Source organism: Pseudopipra pipra, chromosome 1 (genome assembly GCF_036250125.1).
Source record: "Pseudopipra pipra isolate bDixPip1 chromosome 1, bDixPip1.hap1, whole genome shotgun sequence".
Classification (NCBI taxonomy): Eukaryota; Metazoa; Chordata; class Aves; order Passeriformes; family Pipridae; genus Pseudopipra; species Pseudopipra pipra.
Window position 1 is genome coordinate 25,948,759 of NC_087549.1, and position 18,059 is coordinate 25,966,817.

At 37.8% G+C, this 18,059-nt stretch overlaps 1 long non-coding RNA gene across 1 annotated transcript in view; it reads left to right on the plus strand.

Annotated features, from left to right (window-relative positions):
- Positions 1–17,811, plus strand: part of LOC135411609 (uncharacterized) — a 72,198-nt gene extending 54,387 nt beyond the window's left edge. The window contains exon 8 of the long non-coding RNA XR_010429225.1: positions 11,454–17,811. This is a non-coding gene — a long non-coding RNA (uncharacterized LOC135411609). The remainder of the gene's footprint in view (positions 1–11,453) is intronic.
- The last annotated feature ends 248 nt before the right edge of the window (positions 17,812–18,059 follow it).

Here is an 18,059-nt window from a genome sequence, read left to right on the forward strand (position 1 = left end):
TTACAAAGGTTTTCCTGGTATCTAGCCTGAACTTCCCTCACTGTCTTTTAAAAATCTATTTATTAAGAATGTTTTATTCTGTATCCTACTGCAAATTTTTCTAGTGATTTGTATACCAGTAACTGCCATGCTTTCTCTCCAGAAACCTTTTCTTCAGGTTGAACAACCCAAATTCTTTCAATCCTTGACACCTACACACCTAACCATTCCTGCTGATCTGCCTTGGGCTTCCTCCTTTTGATCCACATCCTTCCTGAATATACTCTGAGAGAGATCTCATTGGAGATAGGTAAAGAGGAAGGACTGCACATGCTGGTCAAAATTAGGGTTCACCATAGGAAGCTGTCTGTCTGTCTATCTCAGTTAGCTATCTTTTTCCTTATTAGTTTTGTCACTTTGAAAGCCATCCTGTAAATGCTGGTGCATGATAAAACTGGGGGGAGATGGAGTTTTGTGAGGAGAAAAACTGTCTTGTATATAATTCACTTACAAGGCTGAGTGGGTCCTACTCACATTTTTTATTGTTGTTTAAGGCAGCGTTTGCACAAATACATCTTTGTTTCCAAGGCCGCAAGCAATTTGCAATTAGCCTCTGTGACTGCTAGCTCTGGAAACTAACCAAAAAACCAGTTCTTTTTAAAATTCTAATAATGAAATGGAACCTAGAGTACTGAGAATATTTTATAAATTATACTGTGCCCTGAAGTGTTATTTGTCTTCATGGCTACTATACATCACTCCTAAGTTATCCCTCTCAAAGTTGCAAAGATAAATGCCTCAGGACAATAGTTCATTATATTCTCTCTCTAGGTATACCTCATATAAAATAGAGATGCATTACCCAAACATTGCCTATGGAAGACAATTTGCAAACAGTTGCTCATTTTTTTAGAAAATGCAAAGTAGCAGTGGCAGAGGGACTAAATCTACAGGGTCAGAGGTGAAGGCCAGAAACACCTCTAATCTAGAAGAGCTCAGATACTTGGCTCCTGCAACTTGACAATGGCCAAATTACCTAAGGTGGGACCTGAGCTTCACTGGTTCCTTGAGATTTTCTTTGTTTCTGGTGTAGTATCTTGCTCTCAGGGATGGCATGTTTTCCATAGTCTAATTAGAATTTTTCTTTTTTAATGGAGAACAATATCAAAGAAAATACCATGTATGTAGCAACAGCTCTTTGATGCTCCATCACAAGGCTATAGTGTTGGGAATGGGGAGAATGAAGGAAGGATAGGTTAGATTGCTGCAGAGACCAGCTGTCTCCTGGAAGACAGTGAAGCTAACTGCTTCAGTGATCTGTGGACCAAGTCAAGAAGAAGATGGACACAAAATATGGTGAATGATGAGCAGAAAGCACAGCAGTCAACTATCTTTGGAATAGGAGAGCTAGAAGTTTGTCAAGGTATAAACACGTATATGCATATCCCATGTTACTAACAAAGGTGAACAATGTTTTTAAATTCACATAACAGTTCCTACAGATCTCCATTTTTGTTTTAGCAAGTGAATATTGTTACGATGGATTGTTCCAGGACTTCCTTCGTTTTGTAGAATCTCTGATGAAACCATATACACATGGGAGCTTAAGCGATTGTAATCAAGACATTACCTTTTAATGGGTTAATTTTCAGGCATCTAATCCTACAGTTTCTAAATTAAGACCAAAAGGAAGTGCTTCAGCTTCAAGAATTTCAGCATATTTTAATTCTTCGAGAAAAACAGTGCTAAGGTAGAAAACAGACTTTAGTTTGCAGGGTGAAACAAAGTGAATTTAGACAAGCTCTCTAATTATGTGAAATGCTTATTCATGATGTTTTCAAAGGAAATGGTACATTAGTACTTCCATGGCATACTCAGTACAGCTCTGAGGATTTTATTTTCTGTTAAATAGTGAGTTAGAATGTCTACTTATACAAGTTCTGATACAAGAAAATTTCTTTTGAAAAAAGGGTGTTTTGGATCTAATATTCTTAGTGTTTTGGATCTAATATTCTTAGCCATGTTCAGATGGCTCTGGTGTGTGTAACCAGGATACACTTTTTATATGCCCAAGACATATTTGGACGCAACGTTACTACAACGGAAAGTGATGCATCTTGCAAAAATTCTTACCAGCAGTACTTCTTTTAACACTAGCAGTTGTCTTTATTATTGTCCCTATTTGGAATCTGCATCAAGTTTGCTTTCTGGATTAGTACGTTCACCTCAATATAATTTTCCACAAATAAGGAATACATGTATATTTAACATTAGCCATTCAGCAAGCTTTTATTTTTTTTCTGATTACAGCACTGTAATGTCGGTTAACAACTAAGCAGAAAAAACAGGAAAAGAATACTTATATCAATTATAATCAGAAACAATTTCAAAATCGAGATAATTGTTTAAAAATTGCAAAACTTTGTTGTAAAAATCTGCATATTTTATTTGACTACTGTGTATGGGAACAGCACAGAGGAGTGAGCATTTCTGTTACAAACTGTCTTCAGTACGAGAGAAGACATTTTTTAAAATATATTGTCTTTTTTGTTGTTGTTGATGTTTGTGATGCCATTTTATCTCAAAATACCTTACATAAGACAGCTGAGTGCTTTCACAGCTGAGTGCTTACATAATACAACATTCATTTTTTCAAATATGATTAAAACACATTTATTTGCATACAGGATGATTAATAGGTGAATCTTACACCAAAGGGAAACAAAAGTAGAATCCTGAACCATGTCATATCCACAGTCTAATTCCAACCTGTCAGATGATAATATTGCCAAAAGATTTATGATTGATGCTCTATCTTCCTCTCTAGTTAGTACACAAAATCACTATGGCTTTTAAGGAAGAATCATTCCAAATAAAGTAATCATTTCAGTAGGGGCGATAGGTTAATACCATCTCCTCCAGCACAGAAATCTGTTTGCCTTTCCTGATATCTTATTTGGAACTCTTGCCAGCACCTTCAAGATTTAGCAAAGAGGATATTTTGCTGGGTCAAAGACCCAGAGATTATTGTGCCAGGAAAGGTATCACTATTTTGCTCTCTCTTTCATTTCCTCTTTCTTGCTATTTTGATAGCACCTCCTAAATTAGTAAATATCTCACTTTAGGGAGCAAGCTATATGACCTGAAATGTATTAGTCTTTTCCAAACTGAAAATGCTAAAGTGCAGAAGGAGAAAAATTTTATTTCAGTGCACTATCTCAGCTCTTATCCAAGTGTAAAACCTGCATGAAAGGTTGATATTTACAATTTATTGTCTATTTTACCACTGATCACTTTGATGCCATAGTATACTCTCCAGCAAGTGGACTAGACTGCCTGGAGTCAAACAGCTTTAACAGTGTGATTGTAGAACAAATCAGGATCAAAACCTTAGCTCATATGAAGTGGGAGAGAAAAAGCAATTTATCTTTATTCCCTTCAATTCTGTATAGTACTAGGAACACTTAACTTTCTTGTTTGAGGATCTTGAGCTCTTGAGAGCTTAGCAACTACTAAAGGTCCAAGTAAAGTAGCTAAACATGCTGAGGGTGTGAGGATACCCCAGACACAAATGTCCATAGTGGGCATTGACCAAATCTTTGAATAACTGGAAAGTCTTTTTGGGGATCTGTGCAATGTATGTATTTCTTGAGGATGTTTCTGCAAGCAGATTTTTTTCCATTTCCTTTCTCTGCATGCAGCCAACAGGAATACAGTCCTCTTTCAAAGCAAAGAAATACTTTGTGATGGGAACAGAGTCAGAGTTAGTAAAGATGTTACTGCCTTTTAAAATGTAGTTCCTGGCATTTCTGAGTTTTCTTAATGAATTCTACTGTGGGAAACAGTCAGAAGAATTGAGTAGCAAAGGAAGGGGAGAAATCTTCCTGATCACAGATTCTTTGCAAGCTGGAAGAGCTCCCAAGAAGGATTTTACACTTTCTGGCACATTTCAGATACTGTAGATCTGACATGCTTAGCATCCTAACATGATGGTTATTTTCTGCTTTAACTCCTTAAAAAACGGGGAAAACATATTGACTTTGTTCAAATTAGATCTGCTTAATAATCTCTACTGATTTGCTGCCATGCTTACCCCTGATATTCGAGTTTCTGAGTAGCTGCAATGAATTGTCATAAGGTCAACTAAATGTTTTCTTCCAGCACCAATTAAAAACACATAATAAAAGCAGCCAAAATAAAAAACATTCTTCAAGCATAGAACATCTTCTCTCCTTTTAGAAGATATTTTTCTCACTTTCCTTGAGTACAGATTTTTTAACCAAACCTTACTGACCTGAAGATCAATATAGGTAATAATTTGCCTGAGAAGAGTGAATACTTTAAAGTTCTGCATCTTCCTAACCACTGGGATTTAAAGTATCTTATTCCAATAAAGTGGGTTCATAACTGGATTATGTATGGAAAATCTATTACTGGTATCCTGCCTTAGCAGAGATGTTAATATAGACATATTGGCAGGATAGCTGACTTTCCATGATGGAGAAATTGTTCAGGGCAATGACTGGATTGGCAATATAAAAATGTATCACCTTAGATAATTTAGTTTTATTGTTACTATTATTTATGTTCCCAGATAACAATAACCTAGATCCATATAATTGAAATAAATGAATAAATTAAATTTACTTTAAACTCTTTTCTGCCCTTCTTTTTTTTTTCCATTTTATTCAGCTTGGCCACTGAAAATAAATGGCTCAGTTTCTTTTTTTTTTTTTAATAGTAAACACGGTGGAGTCAAATATACAGAAGTTATTGAAAATCCTGTGAGATCACTTTAAACGTGTACAGTCACCACTTGTAGGCATTATTAAATACCAGAATTAAAAATGTAAAATATTTAATAGCACATTAACATGCTCTCTGTTCCCTACATGTGTATCATACATATAATAAAAAAGCATAAGCATTTTGTGCCTCTCTCTATTGTTTAAAATTAGGAGACAGTATTTATTAAGACACCTACTGGTGGTAGTCAATTTGTGTGGCCAATAAAGTTCATTGCACACCCACAGTAACATGCATTAATATTTCCATTAAAAATATTTAGTTTTACATGTTTTTATGCGTTTTCGTATGCACATGCAGTACAATGCCTTGATTTATTTCTGCATGATTTGGAAGAAATTTAGCCTTCTGCATCAAAAAATAATGTATATATATAGAGAGATATAGATAGAAAAACTTGGCAATGACAGCATATGAAATAATGCATCTGTTTCTGATGCAGTGGTTAGTTATATTTCAGCAAATGCACACATGCACAATAAGTTAGAAATATCATTATGAAGCACAATAATGAAGAGGAAATATCAAGAAGTCATCCCCTTAACATGGATGATCTTCTGATTGTTTTATTTTCAGATCTGATAAACTTCTTTATCAAAAATATTTATGAGATAGCTTCATATGTTGTAAAATTATCAAAAAATATTAAAAAATGCAGAATGTTCATTGCATTTTTTCTACAGACAGGAAATGTATAATAAATGAGTTAATAGCAAAATTAGGCCATCACACATAAACATACATGGAGAAAAACTATTCTGAACCATGAGTTCAGCTGTGTAGATCTGCAACATCCATTGCACAAGAAATGCAGAGATTTTGAAATTTCCTTTTGTTTTGGCTTAGAAGAAAAACCAGATATTTCTGGATCTTCTGCGAAATGTCTCTCAAAATTTTCCAGCTCAAGAAAAAGTTGCATTGCAATTGCAACCACTCTTTTAGAGCAGTAAAATAAGGCAAATTTTTAAAGAATTATCATTTTAGAGAGAAAAAAATATATTCTCCATATATGAATATTTACAGAATTATTGAGACTCTTCATACCTCTTCCTCACTGTGTTTTGTTTAAAACAGCTGCATTTTTAGATAAACTGTTATTTTAATGCCATAAGGCTTTTGAAATGTTTCCAGCTCTCATGAGTACACCTCTAGGGTGCCTCTGACTATAGATTCCAGTCTTTAACTGTACGATCTCTATAGGTTATTTTCCCACTGGAACTATATGTCTCTACCCTTCAATACTCATAATTTTTGTCTTCTGATTTTCATTTGCATTCCAATAACATGGTTGCATATTGGCCAAGAAAACGCATGAAGCCTCTGTGTACTTGCTGGGAACAGGACAGGGTGTACATTAAATCAAGAATTCTGATTTTTGGTTTATAGGCTCCGGGAGAGAACAGTTTGAAGTTAACAGATCACTTTAGATCAGTGGGTCCCAAATTTTTGTGGTAAATGGATCACTGTGAGGCATCAAGCTTCTCACCATCCACTCACTATGCGCCCTCACATCTGAATTAGGGGTGAAAGCACTGCGGAAGCGACATTATTCCGGGGACCAGCTGCAGACCACGATTTGCTTCCACAACTTCCACACATGAGTACAGGCATCTTAGAGACATCCATGCCTGAGGACTGGTGATGGAAAATATCAACCAACCTATGAGGCTAAACTTGCCTTCCATTGCCCAGTTGTTGCCACACACTGGTAGAAAGGGCATGCTTTCCTTATCTAGGGAACTTGCCTTTTCAGCCTGGAGAAGGGAATGCTATGAGGAGACCATATAGCAGCCTTCTAGTACTTAAAGGGGCCTACAAGAAAGCCAGAGAGGAGTTTGTTACAAAGGCATGTAGTGACACGACAAGGGGAAATGGATTCAAACTGAAAGGTTTAGATTAGATATCAGGAACAAATTCTTTACTGTGAGGGTGGTGATGCACTGAAACTGTTTGCCCAGAAAAGTGGATGTCCCATCCCTGGAAGTGTTCAAGGCCAGGCTGGATGGAGCTCTGAGCAACCCAGTCTAGTGGAAGGTGTCCTTGACCATGGCAGGGGGGTTGGAACTGGATGATTTTTCGGGTCCTTTCAGCCCCAATCATTATGATTGTTTTTGATAAATAAACACTGGTAAATGGGTAACTGGGCACGTTCAAACCTCTGCACCCTCTGCACTTCTTCCCACCATGAAACCCTCCCTCCAAGAGCTTTATCTCCTGAATTGGCACAGCTGGAAGTTGAAATCTTCCCCCAGCTTTCCCAACCTGCAGTGGGGCAGGCTGAGGGGCTGACTGTAGGGATGCTGTAGGTAGTGGGAGTGGAAAAAGCAGTAACAGGAATGGAGTGCACAGAATTGCTCTTTTTTCCTTTCTACATCTTGTATCTATTTGTGGCTGTAGCTGTTAATTTTTACCCTTGTCCTGGTCCTTCTGTGGCTTTTGGGGGATAAAGTAATATGGACTGCATTAGCAATTAGCCAAAGACACAGTGGGAAGGTGTCCTAACTTGCTTGAAAGGGGCCAAGTGAAAATTTTCACATTCTGAAGCTAATGAGGAAGACAAGATGGGAGAGAAAACTGCTTTTCCATGTAGAACCTTTGTGAACCTAATAGGATGACAGACCTCATAGAGGGTGCAGTACTGATTATTTTGCATTATTTTGCTTCCTTTTTGCTTTCTACTATCTGAAAATAAAAAGGGTCACATTTCATCTTCTCAAGCTATCCAATTTCTAGTTGTAGAGGAATCTCAGAGGGGGTTCAAGTAGCATGATAAATACTATAATTTGAATAATCTTTTTCCTTGCATATATTCTTTTATTTCAGTAATTAATAGTTAAGGCATGTAAGTAAGTAACATCCTGCTATACTTAGAGAAGAAGGAATAAAGAATTTATTACATGCAATGCAAACCACTTTCTATGAATAAATACAAGCCTGCCATTTAAGGCTTCTTTGCAACATTTATTTCCAAGAGTTTGTAAAGATTTGTTTTGAGTGGAGCAGGACAAGCTTTCTCTTCCTCCATGCCTGCCCAAAGGAGAACATGTTTCCTCTTTCTATCTATTATGACCTTCTACATAACTGCAGAGTATTTTCTCTTTTTTTCCCCTGTCTTTTATACATAACAGCTGAAGATGGCACATCTGCAATAATACTTTTACTGTCATCTTTCACCTCCATTTTTCCCTCAGCTTGCCTGTTCCTGTGCTTTCATACGTTGGAACCCACTGGTCTGGCACATTTACCTTGTGTGTTTGATTTATTCTCTGGGGGCACTGAAAAGGCGGAGAGCAGAATTCAGTTCTTCTTACAAACCAAGGATGAAAGCAATCCACCCTTGCAAATTTCCTTCTGAGTGGGATTCAGAAGATTGAAATACTGCTTACTAAGCACAGGAATTATTATTTTGCCAACAAGCTTGTCTAAATTAGCTGGAGAAGAAAACTATAAAATAAAGCTTAAAATGTTTGTTTTTGTCTTTGGAGAGGAGGTGGAAGCTGCATAATTTTTCAATATTACCATTTACTCCCCCAGAGGTAAGGTTAGATCAACATTTGCAGTTTAAACTCCTGTTTCCAGAGGTTAACAACTCAGCTGTAAGGCTTCAGCCTCAGTTTAACATTTGGCAGAGTTGCTGCCTTGAAATAGTACCTCTGGTACATATATATAATAACTTTTCCCAAAGGGTCTCAGAGCACTTTAACACACTGAACTGTCTAATGGCTTGTTTCATCTATCATCAAAATGCAACTACTTTTGGGGTGGAATACAGTTTCAGAATGAAGAGATCTATACAAAAGTTTAAGTAAGGGAGGAATGATAATGCTTGCAAAATTTAGAATACTTTGGTTTTGCTGGTATTTTAAATGAGTAACATCTGCCCTTTCTCTAGAAATGCTTTTGTCATCACAGATATAGTACAGCAATGACAAGATTTGAGATCGTATTGAAAGGACAAAGACGTTTTTATATACTTTAAAATCTTCCAATCATTCCTACTTGCAAAGCTTTTCCTAGTACCTTTCTATAAGATTATGCTCTTATTATCTAACTGTTGCTTAACCACAATGGAACATTCTTTAAAGTACAATAAAATTTAAATCTCAGATTAAGCTAATAAAAATTAAACATAGCTATAATTACCTTAGTACTTCCTTCTAAAGATTCAACATTTTGGCACTGACATGTGAAAAAAGAAGATTATTTGTCATGTTGCTACTTCAGCAGGACAAATTCATAGTGTTTTTGTCAAGAACTTGTCAAGACAGACAGCAGTGATCAAAATATTAAAATCCATACACCTGAAGTTAGCATTTGGTTCACTGTTGTGCTGGTTTTGGCTGGAATAGTGCTAATTTTCTTCACAGTGGCTGGTATGGGGCAGTGGTTTGGATTTGTGATGAATACAGTGATAATAATATAAAGATGTTTTTGTTATTGCTGAGCAGGGCTTACATAGGGCAAAGACCTTTTCTGCTTTCTGTACTGCCACACTGGCAATGAAACTGGGGGTGTATGGGAAGATGGGAGAAGAAACAGCCAGGACAGTGACCCAAATTAACGAAAGGGATATTTCAGATCATATGACTTCATGCTCAGTATATAAAGTGGGGGAAAGAAGGAGGAAGGGGGGACATTTTGAGTGATGCCATTTGTTTTCCCAAGTAGCTATTACGTATGACTAGGCCCTGCTCTCCTTGAGAGCTGAACACCTGCCTGCCCATGGGAAGCAATGAATTAATTCCTTGTTTTGCTTTGTTTCTGTGCATGGCTTTTCCTTTTCCTATTAAATTGTCATTATCTCAACCCACGAGTTCTCTGGCTTTTACCCTTGTGATTATCTCCCCAATCCTGCTGGTGGGGGAATGACTGAGTCACTGCATGGCACTTGGCTGCTGGCTGGGGTTAAACCACAACTGTTTAGTCTCTAAAATGAAAATTAGATTATTTTTAAACATGCTGACCATAATGTGAATGAGTAAAGGAACTTGAGCCATCCACTAACAAACTGGAATGAACATGGGTACCTATATGAAAATTTCTTCCAGAGACTGTGGAGTGAACAAACCAGGAAATCAGGATACTAGATAGGTACTAGTGAGCTTAAGTGACTCATACAGTCCAGCAGTTTGAAAGTGCACTCGTTGATTTATTCATCAGAAACAAAGCATTAAATGGCTTCCTTGAAAAAAGTGTGGATTGACAAACTAAGCACTTAAACACCTGTCTGCCCCCTTGAAGTGGTGCCTAAGGCTGTATCTACACCACTCAGTAACAGAGGCACTTGCTTGCAGTCAAGTAGACTGTTTAGTTAGTAACATGTTCCTTGGCACAGTTTTCCAGAGGAATGGCATTCATTAGAAACAGTGCCAAGAGACAGTTTAGACATTGACATCCAAATGTTGGGAGGGAAGGGGAGAATTTGGGTTTGTGGATGTACATTGTCCAAAGACTGGAATTTGGTCCTGATTTTTCTGCAGCCAGGTATGGATATAGCCCTGAGGAACTCAGATGCTGAGATTCCAAACCTCAGTGAAGTTTAAGCAAGATCAAAGTACCAAATAATTGCATCTAGAGCAGTTCTGAGGAAAAAGTAGGAAATGATTAGTCTAAGGAGGGAAGCACTAGTGGCTTTCAGAGCTTTGCAGCACCTTAAGGGGTGAACATGTTTGCTTTATTAGGTGTCTACACACGGCCTAAGTCCTGCTTAATGCCTTGAAGTCAAAAGAGATATAATGTGGGGGTGTAGCATGTCTAAATATATGTTAAGAGTGATGGCAAATGAGCTTTGAATTGAAGAAGTACCTCAATGCCAAGCATGTGTTAATTCACCTGATAATACTAATCAATTTGTAAGGTTGTGCCAACAGACTCCAAGTGTAAACAAAACTATTTTGAATCTGGGCATGGTACACTATTTACAGGTACCCAGAGACTGTGTTTTTGATTTTTTTTTTTAGTGGAATAAATCCCAAACAATGTAAAACAAATTTCTTGAATCAAAATAAAGACAATAACAACATAAAAATACCTGGAATGTTTCTCTTCGGGTTAGGCTAGTTTATAGATACCATAGAAAAAAAAAAAGCTTATGCATTGATGATATTCTTTGAGAAAACATTAAGGTAACAAACATAGGTCTATTCACCTAAAAATGCCTTTGCAACAGTCAATTCAAAGGAGCTTTGCACACTTTGTAGCCCTGAAGCTGCTGATTCTGAGTGACAGTTAAATCAGATCTGGCTCTTCTCTTGCAGCTTAATCTCACTTAGCTAGGAAAAAAAATGTAAAAGGGCCATAGATCAAAGAGAACTCTAGCTGAGAAAGAGAAATGACAGGGAAAAAGATGACCTAAATTTTCAAAGTGACTGATGATTTTTGATATTTCAATTTTGGGGCTCCTGATTTGAGACAGCTTAATGGATCTTGATAATCAGAATGCAGTTGCTCAGCATATTGTTTGAATCCCCACGGAGAGTCTTATAAATATCCCTAAAGTCACACTCACACATGCATGATCTGAACAGAAACAATTCCAGTGGAAGTTGGAATATTGCAGTGCTCCCAGGTTTCTAGAAAGAGAATGGTATAATAGCTGAGGTTTTCAGAGATCTTACAATAAAAATATTTTTCCTTCTGGTTATCTTTTTTTTTTCTTTTTCCAACAGATATCCAGTTCAAAGCTGTCTAATCCACCATGCTTGAAGTTCCTTTTTCTCTAAAAGCATTCTAAGAGTGTGGTTTGGTTACCTGCATTCACCAAGCATGGTATGAGCATTGTCCTCTGCAGTGACAACATTGAGCTGTTTCTGCCTGGCTGCTTTTTGTTTTGTATAGAGATACTCTCAAGCATTCAGGTACATATGTATAAATTATGCCTTGCCTACTCCATCACATGCCATACAGGTGGAACAGAAGGTTTCTCCTCCTGCAGAGCTCCTGTCCATGTCCTTCTGAAGCCATTCAGTTAGTTCCTTCATGCCAATAGCGTACCTGTTTTCCTTTGGTTCTGCCTTCTCCCCTGGGATTTCTGCCAGGCCAGCACACTCCTCCAATGGTTTCTCTTCCCTCTGGCAGCTAAGATGGCATCCCAGCAGTCTTGCCCTCAAGGAATGAACTGCCGGAATGGACTCTGGCTCCAGCTCAGCATATGGAGGCTCATTTCAACCCTGCCTCCTCAGACCAGTAAGTCCCCAAATTTCCATGAAGAAGAACAGCTCCTGTTGGCTTCCATGTTGTGGCTGTGGCTCTGGCCCATGACTTCACAGTCCTTCCTCCTAGCCCAGCATCAGCCAACACTCAGTATTCTGCCCATCAGCAGGACTCAGGAGCATCACCTGTCTGAGATCACTGCAGACTACTGCACACTTTTTGAGGTTTAGACTTCCCAGATGCTTTACACAGCAAGGTAAGTAAAGTTTTGAAAATAAAACCATTTTATGCTGCCCTTTTGTGCAATAAAATAAAATGTACCTCTCCCTGCTTAGTTAGTGTATTGGACTGTACTCCCAGGGGTGGGAGAACAGCTACGCAGCATTTGCACGTTTCATCAACAAAGAAAAACCAGGCTTTTTTCCCCCACAATTTAACTTTTGCAAGGAAAAAAAAAAAAAGAAATTCAAACCTCAAATTATATGTGTTTGAGACATGGTGTATGGTAGGAAATTGTAGAACATTCATATTTCAAATCTTCCTATTTTATCTCCCCCTCAAAAAATAAGATCTCATTTTTCGGAAAAACCCATACAAGCTTAAGACTTGTACTGGGGATTTTTGGGACTTTCTCTTCAAAGAACTCTTAAAAGTCTACTGCAATGGTTTGGGAGTGCATATAGTGGGTTTACTTTAAAACTACAAACTCTGGAAGCATTTGGATTCTTGTCAACTCTATTGTGATTCTGCAGGAAAACTGGGAGGGCTTCAGCCCTTACTTGACTATGGATCAGTGAATTTTTGATGACTGAGATCTTGCTATAAGAGATAATTTTTTTATAAAATTTATTCTTTAATTAAGAAACTCATTCAGCAAAATGTATGCAAACAGTTCTGATGTTAAATCAACAAGTCATTTTTAAAAATTGTTATTGGATGAAGACGATGGAGCTTTCCCCCCATGTGCCTTGACTTGATACCTAACTCAAGGCTTTGTTTTTTTTATTGGGGTTTTTTAATTTTTTTCCAGATTACCATAAGCAGTGTTTCACTGCTTAGGTCCAGATGGAACTACCTTTCATGGATGACAGAGCATATGAACAGTAGGATTATTTTATTGCTGGACTGGGGACATCCACTGATTCTGTCCTTAATACACCCTTTTATTAGGAACAATTACATATGTCTCTGGAAACTGTATGATTCCACATGGGATACAATGAGGTGCTTTATGAACACAATTCAAAATTAACTTTGAATTTCCTGGCTTTTGTTGATTTTTGTCACAACTTTAACATTTTTCAAACATAAAATCATTACATTAAAAAAATAAATCTCTATTTTAGCTAAGATTTATTATACCCCAGTGAGATAAACCTTGTTTTCAGTTTTCAGTAATAGCATGATTTATTTCCAAGCAGCTGAGAGCTAAAAAAAAAAAGAGAGAGATAGATCTGAATGAAAAATAATACTTCCTAACAAAAAAAGTAAATTTTACAGGACCTTTAAAGAACTCTCAATCAGCCTCAAGAGTGACTATATCAAGTCTCTCACTCTGACAGGTTTGTGATATACTTCACTTATTCTTAAGTACAATTTAATATGTAAACATTGATCTGAATTACTATTTTTAAAGTTTTCTGGAAGATTGAGGATTTGACATTTCCTCATGTATTCAGCTGCAGAGCAGACTTGGAATCACTGATGCTAAGTGGTCAACTATCATGAACTCCTTAGAGGGGATTACTATTATATAACTTACTATTTTGCCATTTGTGGTCTTCGTGCAAAACTACTGAGACAGCAAGTGTTTGGCAAGGCATGTGTAGTACCCTGAACACCACTTGTAGGGCTTTCTCACGGAGATAGATAGATTTTTTTTCTTTTTTTTTTTCTTTTCTTCTGTTTCAGCATTCTCTTTCCACTAGGTCCCCAGTGCTCTATTTGAATATAAGTTGAGAATGCTCAGAGCTGGGAGACTCCATTCACTTGAAAGGAAGAAGGGTGATCTCCAGCTACTGACAATAAGAGAGGGTAGAACAGACAAGGGCAATAATTGGAACATGTTTGTTCCCCAATACATCTGGACAAAGCAGGTATAAATACATAAATCCACTCACAGCAGAGTCCCAGTTTGCAGCTGGTGGCACCTCTGAGCCTTTTGAATAGCAAATGTTTTTCTCTTGCTTGTATTTCTCTGTTCCACATTTCATCCTCAGGAGCAAGCCTGGCTTAAGTCATTTTTATCCACCTGGAAAGAGCCTGTAATTTATCCCTTTATTAATTAACTGCTTTAAGGCTTGTCCCACTCTCAGTCCATTGGTGAGGGTCTGTATCTCCCATGGAGGTCACCAATTCACCTCTCCTATTTGGAAATATTTGCTCTGTCTTCACTGATTGCCATACTGTGCTTTCTTGCCCTGCTTGCTGACGCCCTTGCTCCTCTCAGTACACATGCCAAGACACAGAGGACTGAGATGAGAATCTTGCTTTCCCCTTGCTTTCTTCAGCCCAAAGTTTGATGTCCAGTGTTGCGTATCAGTAGCAGGGAAGTTTTCCCCCACCTGTATTCTATTTCTCCTTTTAGGGAAAAAATGTTCTCTTAGGGGCTTGTTTGGACTGTTCTAGTCCAGCAATTCTTATTTTGGCATTGAATATGTTATTCTTTCAGGGCTCCCATCTTTTCAGATCATGACCTCAAATTTGTTGACTACTTTTCTAATGTATTGCCAATGAGATCACCTTTTCAGACTGTCACACCCATTGCCTTTGTACTGGTACCCATTCCTAAGATGATAGGACTCTATGGACTAAGATCATCTTCCACAGTAAGGCTCTGAACTTTCTGAATTCCCTCACCAGTTTTTTTATGATTCAAACTGTGCTATAAGTGATCTTAATGGCTCAGTACCCTCTCAGCCACAGCAGATAATAGGATGGCAGTGAAACGGATTGAGGCACAGTGAGGACAACAAATACTGGCCCAAAAATTTCTCTATATGTTAGTAACTTGCCCAGTAATTTTTCATGTACTGTAAATGAGACTATGACATAGGATACCTGAGATGCAAGATAGCTACTTGCCCAGACCCAGTAAAGTGCAAGAGAGTCTATTTAAACTTCTGTGCAGGATAAAACTCTGAGTCCTCCCCTTAAGTGTCTGAGCTTATTACCAAAGGAAGAGCAGACCTAACAGACTTCTAATGTAGTGGGTGATCTGACCACCTAAGGAAGCCTCCTACTCTGAGTTGTCCTTGGAAGCCTACCTCTTCAGTGACTTTGAAGACAGTCTGGCAATATGAGCTTTAGTAAACCAAAATTAGCTTCTGTGAAAATCCCTGGGGTCTATTCAGCCATTTCCAGCAGTTCTAGCAAACTATAAAGATTTACATTATTTAAATATAGATCGCAATTATCTATTGGAAAAATTATCTATAAAAAAACCACAGTAGAGTTTTAATGAACTGAAAAATCCATTCATATGTTTTCAAAGAAATTTTTCTGAGATAATTAGATACTTTCTTAAATCAGTCTGAGAGTCAGACAAATTACTGGCAAACCAATGCATAAGAGATGACTAATTCTCATATACTAGTGTCACCTAGGCACTACTATGAATAATGCATTCCAAAGCATAAAATAGAAAGTACCTGAATTAAACCCCATGTCTGACAGTATCTGAAGGGAAAGAGGGGTGAATGAGGAAGGGAAATGAATATGAATAGTCACTGAGACTTCTCAATTGACAGAGAGATTGAATCTGTTTGTCCATTTCATGGAGCTATTCAGGCTGTAAACTCTGAATGAATGAAGTAAACCAGGTAGAATAAAAGCAAATGAAGGACAAAGAAAAACAGCACAAGAAAGAAGAGCATGTATTTATTTTTTTTATTCTCTTTTGAGAGTAAATTCCAACTGCCAACTTCCTCTGTGTAGCATGGTGGCAGATGAATATACTTTTTTATTTTCACTATGCAAAGGTCGTCTTCACCTGAAAAACAGGAACAGAATGTGCATTAGCAGCATCTTGCACAGCCACTAGACAATCACAATTAATTTTCTCAGACAGTGTTACAAATTCAGACACCAGCAACAGAAATCTTGCTAAAAGAGGCATCTTTTGTTCTTCTCTCTTCTTCCCTACCTCACTCCCAAATACACAGACCTGATGTTTATTTTGTACTGACCCTAACATGTACCATTTCCCTCTGTGAGCCACTTCCACATGCTAAAGCTGCAGAAAGCAAAACTAGACAGTATGATTTTGTGCCCTGTTAATGAATAAAAGTGATCTTCCAAGGACATGGCAGGACCTGACAGAAGCCAGAGCTGGTCAAAGGGAGGGGGAAGGGCTGCAAAGCTGAGGAGAAGGGAGAAAGGGATGGGATAGATTTCTATCGGGGAATGATAAATAGGCAAGCAAGAATGGAGCTGGGAAACACAAGACCTAGAAATTGTCTCACCTCAGCACAGGACTGAAGTGGTACTGGATCTTGTCACCTTTCAGGAAGGTAAAATCTTGTATTCAAAGCAAGCTGCACACTCTCATCAAAAAGACTGACTGGAATAGAAAGTTACTGCCTATGCTTACCAGGCAGAACCAGGAACAGAGAAGAAATCACGCCCATTTAGCTCAGTCTGAGCTGTATGCACAACTTCCTGGCAACGACATGGATGCATGTCTGTATTCTAGATGGTTTTTCTACTTGATTATTTTCTGAGCACACGCTGATTTCTGATGAATAGACAGAGCAAAACTGATGTAACACCACACACAGTAACCTTGAATGGTGACCCTGTGGTTCCCTGGTTGTACTTTTGCATAGTTTCTTCATAAGCAAAACTCATTGCCAGGCAAATGAACCATAAACCTTATTTGTATTCTTGAACTCCCTTACCCTACTTGTCTCCATAGCGGGTTGGCTGCATGTGGACTGCCTTTGGGTATTGTCCCCTGCTTAGGAATAAATTGGGAGCGTGCTAGTTGGCGTAGGTCAAAAGCATGCCAAGGTTTGTTCCAGAACCAGTATGATGCCTGGCTCTAGTCTGTTTTACATGTTGCAATTCTATAATTTTCTGAAGTTTCACCTCAGGTACTTACACAATAATTATTCTCCAGTCGTAACTGCTATCATTCCTCAATGCAGCAATAGAAAACTGATGGATGTATTTCAGCCTATTCTTTGAAAGTTTAATGAAAATATGATAGAAACAGAGAAAAATTTATTTTGAAACAGCTCTATGGAGGTGTCATATGGGCCGAGCTTCTGCTTATAGCAGAAAGATGCCCTAACCTCCAGTCCTTTTTCTGCAAAGCTGCTTTCTAGTCTTTTGGCATCCAGGATTGCAGAATCTCAGAATCACAGGACAACTGAAGTTGGAAGAGAATTCATCTGGTCCAACTCCTCACTGCCCAAGCAGGGCCACCTAAAAGCAGTTGTCCAGGGCCATATCCAGATGGCTTTTGTGTATCTGCAAGGACGAAGATTCCAGAACCTCCCTGGGAAACCTGAGTCAGTGCTTGGCCACTCTCACAGTGAAAAAGTGAAAAAGTGTTTCCAGATGTTCAGAGGGAACCTTCCGTGCTTCAGTGTGTTCCTATTGTCTCATAAAAATTCCAATAACATCTAAAAGCAGTCACCTTGAAAGAAATAATACAGACTCTTGGGTGGGTTAAGACGTGACTGACAGGTTGGTCTAGATGCTGTGTGGAAGTTCTTTCCAAACTCAGTTATTTTATTATTGTATGATTTGAGCTAATATATGTGATTTTGCTAATGTGATGAAGAAGTTCTGGGGTTGTGTCTTTCTTAAGCAGTCATAAAGCAGAAACTGTGACTCACAGATGCATGAAATATAATTAAAGGCATCATATGCCTAAAGTTATTGTTTTCACTGATTTCTCAAAAGGTGCTGACTGTGTAATTTAAATACTTGGTTTGTCCAAAAAACTAAATCTAAATTAAAGATAGCTTGCAGAATAAAAGTAAAATTTGTTTATTCTTATTAAAATAGTTTTTTAACATTATGTGTTTAGCAGAGCTGTTATGCAGACATAAAGAATCAAAGTGTCTAGAATACTATTCAGAAAAATGAGAATGTTTCCCAGACAGAAAGCAAAA